Source organism: Giraffa tippelskirchi, chromosome 14 (genome assembly GCF_054371585.1).
Source record: "Giraffa tippelskirchi isolate mGirTip1 chromosome 14, T2T-mGirTip1v1.2.pri, whole genome shotgun sequence".
In the NCBI taxonomy this organism is placed as follows: Eukaryota; Metazoa; Chordata; class Mammalia; order Artiodactyla; family Giraffidae; genus Giraffa; species Giraffa tippelskirchi.
The window spans coordinates 7,793,809-7,798,443 of NC_137288.1; positions in this window are offsets into that span (position 1 = coordinate 7,793,809).

Consider the following 4,635-nt stretch of genomic DNA (forward strand, 5'->3'; position numbering starts at 1 on the left):
CAAGACGGGGGGCGGGGGGTGTGAGGCCAGTGCTTGCTGCAGGCCCAGCAGCAGCTTTCGGGGACTCGTCCCTGTGTAGCTCAGCACCCCGTCCCCACACACTCCCGTGCAGCAGCCCCAGCGTCCTCACCTCTGTGCTCTGGCGTGCTGGGCTCCAGGTCCTCCTGCTGCCTCAGAGGCCGGGGTTCTCGGGACTCTGGGTCGGAGCCGGGTGTGCTGAGCTCCGTGGCAGCCTCAGACTGGGCCGGCGGGTGTATCCTAGGCGGTGTCTCTGCAGCAGGCCTTCCCCGCCTCCTCTTCTCCCCCGGTGGGGCTGATGCCTCCGTGGGCACGCTCACCTGGAGCCTGCACTGGGCCTCACGGGCGGGGGGGTGGTGCTCCGACCCCTCCCTCCGGGAGGTGGATGGGGTGTCCCCGTCCTCGGCCTCATCACGTGGGAAGCTCTGCAACGACAGTGACCGTCAGCCAGCCATGCTGGGAGTTTTCCAAGCTGGGCCTGGCCAGTGGAACCGCTGCTTCTGCCTGCTCGAACTTCTCTTCCCAGAAGGGTCAGAGACGTGTGTCTGCTCAGATCCCCACCCGGGAGGAAAGAGACCCACCTGTGGGTGTGAGGTCAGCCTGGGCGGCCGCCGCTGCCCGCACACTCCCCATCGGGCCCAGCCTGCTCTCCCCTGGGGTGTGGACACAACTTGTCCGCAGGCTTCTGACCCCACATCCGCCTGGGCTTCCTTGAGGGAGACACACCCCGAGAAACCCGCATCCACACACACAGGCAAAGGACCCGGTGTTTCCGGGTGGCATGGGCGAGGTGGCCTGGCCCGGCCTGGGGCTCCCCGTGTTACCTTTCTGTTTCTCCGGGCAAACGGCCAGAGGCCTCTCGGGGGTGTCCTGAGCCAACGTCGACAGGGTGCCCACGCACACTGCCTGTGAGCTCTCCTGAGGCCCCGGCCTCTGGGCATGGGCAAACAGCAGAACATCCTGGCAGCAAGTGATCTGGCTGGGGGCTCCTCTCCGCTCTGGAGGCCTGGATACCCGGGTTGCGGGTTCTGTTGGGTTCTGTTGCCGGCAGGTGACATCATCGCCTGGGGTTCGTGCTGAGGTCCCTTCCCCAAAACTTCCCAAGGGAATCTCTGGGTTTCTGACTGCTCGACCACCCCCCTTAGGCCATGTGCAGGCACAGAGACGCCCACACAGCCCAGCCCACAGCCCTGGGGAGGCCTGGGTGCAGCCAGGGCCTGAGCTCCGAGGGCCCTGCTGCTCTCAGACCAGGCTCCTTCTTCTCATAAGTGGTGTGGCCCTGGACAAGCATATGCCCCTCAGGGTTTCCCCAGTCTCTCCATCTGCAGAGTGGGGGTCATTCTCCCATCTGCTTCCTAGGTCTGTCGGCCTACGAGCAGCTCCATGCCTTTCCACCTGGGGCCGATATCACGTGGAGCTCGTGCGCTGAGACTTCAGAAAGAAAGATTCCATCCAGGGCTGACATAGCACAGAATGGGGCAGAACGAGGCCTGGATGTGCCGTGGTACCCAGGAAAAGGCACTCCCCCTCCTGACTGTTTTGAGACCCCGCATCCAAGTTGGAGGACCGAAAGGAAGACTCGAAGGTCTCCCTCTCTTGTAGAAAAGAGTAGCCAACTTTCTGGTCCTGTTTCCATTGAGATTCTGTTCAAGTGTCCCAGCTCGGCTTCTGCGGGTGGCTGAGCTTCTAATGGCTCCCTGCGTTCTTGTCTTTTCCTCTGCAAACCTTCCGTCCTTTTCCCCCTTCTGGGGTGGATGGGCGCTGTCATTGCTTCTACCTTCGAGACAGATTGAGGAAAAGTCTGGACCATCGACTCCTTTCCTCTCTTTGGTTCCGTGTCTCTCTCTGGCTGTGTCCCTCTCTTTTCCGTTCTCAATTCCCTCTGTGTCTTCCTCTTTCTCTCTCGTGTGTGAATGGATGGATGCTAGGAATTCCACATGTATATGATTAGATGAGGGTTATGTTTTAGGGATAGGTTAGAGGGAGAGAAAGGCTTCAGGTCGGAGTTGGTCATAGGGGAAGGGTCAAGGGTGGTGGTGGTGTTTCTTGGAATCTGAGTGCTGTGCATTCTTCGTCTCTTTCCATATGAACCCCTTCTCAGATACACCACTTGGAAGGAGTCTCTCGTGTTCCGTTTCCTATCTTTTGCATTTGTGAATGCTTAGCTTCTCTGTTGTGAAGAGGTTCCATTGGATGGAAACCCATTGGTGTACTTCGTGTACCTCTTTCCCTTAATTGAAGAGACCCATTTCTACCTCCGCCCAGCAAATGGCAAGGAGACTCTGATGTTAAGGAGCCTTTGACCTACGCTTCTTTCTAGCTATCTCATGACATCAGTCTTTAGGGTGAGGTTTTTCCCCAATATTGAGGTGGTCTGAGATCCAAACCAATAGCGTTCTTCAGATGTAGCTGTCTGGGTTTCCCATGGACATTGATTGAAGAGGCTTTCTTGTTCCCATTTGGATAATCTCCCCTTCTGTGTCAGAGATGAGTTGACGATGGATGCTGGGGTTTGTTTCTGGACCCTCAACTTTATTCCATCGATCTGGATCTGTGTGTGTTGTTGTATTCCCAATAGCATACTGTCCTGCCGCTGCTGCTGCTGCTGCTAAGTCACTTCAGTCGTGTCAGACTCTGCGCGACCCCATGGCCTGCAGCCTACCAGGCTCCTCCGTCCAGGGCATTTTCCAGGCAAGAGTACTGGAGTGGGTCGCCATTGCCTTCTCCGATACTCTCCTGAGGATCCTAGTTTGGTCGTCTAATTTCCTTTCACACAACCTTGGATGTCCGTATCGGGGCCTTTTCGTCGGATTGTATTGACAATTTAGGCTCTTTTCTGTTTCCGTAACCCCTTTTGCAATTCTTTGTTCGGTGCGAAAATGCATTGGCATTTTGGGAGGAATAGCATCGAAGCTGTGGATTGCCTTGTGGGGCTGTGACATCATTTTACCAATAGGAATTTTTCAAGCCCTGAGCACAGCTTCTCTCTCCAGTGATTGGTGTGGGCTTGATCTTCCTTCTTCCATCTCTCGCCGTTTTGTGAGAACAGGTGCATCCTTCCCTTCTGGGTTAGATGGACTCGTGGATATCACTTCAGTGCATGGCATTGTCAGTGGGGGTGATAATTCCCTTCTCGTTGGAAGACTTTGCTGTGAGTATTAGAAATGCAAGTGACTTCTCTTCCCCTTCCTCCCTGTCCATCTCTCAGAGCCACCGGGAAACAGAGGCCTCATCCACGGTCACACAGGCCTGAGGGGGTGCAACTAGACTGTTGTTTCTTCAGGCCCTCAGTGCTGGACATCATCCGGGATCCTCTGTGTGTGTCTTCCTCAGTCTGGTGTCCCTTCAGACCTTTCCCTAGTTTTCACAGGCTTGTTGTGTTGGTGTTCTTTGTCTGTTTGGAGACACATCCTTGATAAGCTTTGTGTTTCCACTCATTCGTCTGGCGATGTATGACCTGTCTTTTGCTTTTGTCATGAGGTCTTTCCCACAGTAGATATCTTTGATTTTGCCAAGTCCACTGTATTCTCTGGGTTTTTTTGTGGACTGCCTTTTAGTTTTGTGTGTGAAGACTCAAAGCACGTGTCCGGTTTCTGCTCATTGTTCTTCTAGATTGGTGACAAGTTTTCACGGAAAGTTTGTCTAGGGATAAGTGGAAGTGAACTCGGTGTAAGGTGTCAAGTCTCCATCTCCATTCATGTCATCCCCTGCAGTTTCCAATTCCCTGTTCCTGAGTGGTTTTGGAGACCTTGTGGGGAGTTTGGTTGCATTGGAGTTTGCATTACCACCTTGATTCGATTCACACTGTTCTGCCGTCAGGGACACTGTCAAGGGGGAGTGAGGAGCAGCCTGCACTTCCAGCAGTGACCACACGGTGGGGCGAGTGCTGCTCTCCCCTCTGGGAGCCCCAGGCCACAGGCATCCCAGTGAGGAGCCAGCTCTGTGCTCAGCTGAAAGGAGTTAGTCTCTCAGGGGCCTCTGAGCCCTTGCCTTTGGATCACCCAGGGTGGGCATTGACTGGGACAGAAAAAATTGCCCTGAATTCCATGGACGGAAGAGCCTGGCTGTGTAGAGTTCGTGGGTTGCCGTGAATCAGACACAACTGAGGACAGAAAAATTCAATACATTAAAACACTTTTGGGGGGTGGGGGTGAGTGAAAGGGGGTGATGTGGGTTTTTTTGTCTTATATAACAGCCAAGGGAAATCTAGTTTAAACCTAAATTCACATAGACGGGAAAGGTATAGCTCTCCGTCACCCTATTAAAAAAAAAAAAAACTACTAAACTTTTCTGAAAGTTTATTTACTAGCTTCCTTGAGCAGTTCATGGTGAAGCTTTTTTTTTTTTTTTCTGTGACATTGGCCTCATTAAAAAGTACGGTTTGCCTTTACTGGATAATTTTGTTCATTGGTTTCTTAGGGAACCTTGGTAATATTTGAGTTTCCTGGGGAGTATGGTCACATGACCTGGCCCTGGCCAATCGGTGCGTTCCACCTCCCTGGCCACTGTGATTGGCTCCGGGCTGGGGCAGTGCCCAATCGGGGCCCAGGGCCGGGCCTGACGTTGGAAGCCAGGGGAAGACGAGCTGTCGTCCTGCTGGGGTAGGGGAAGGGGTGG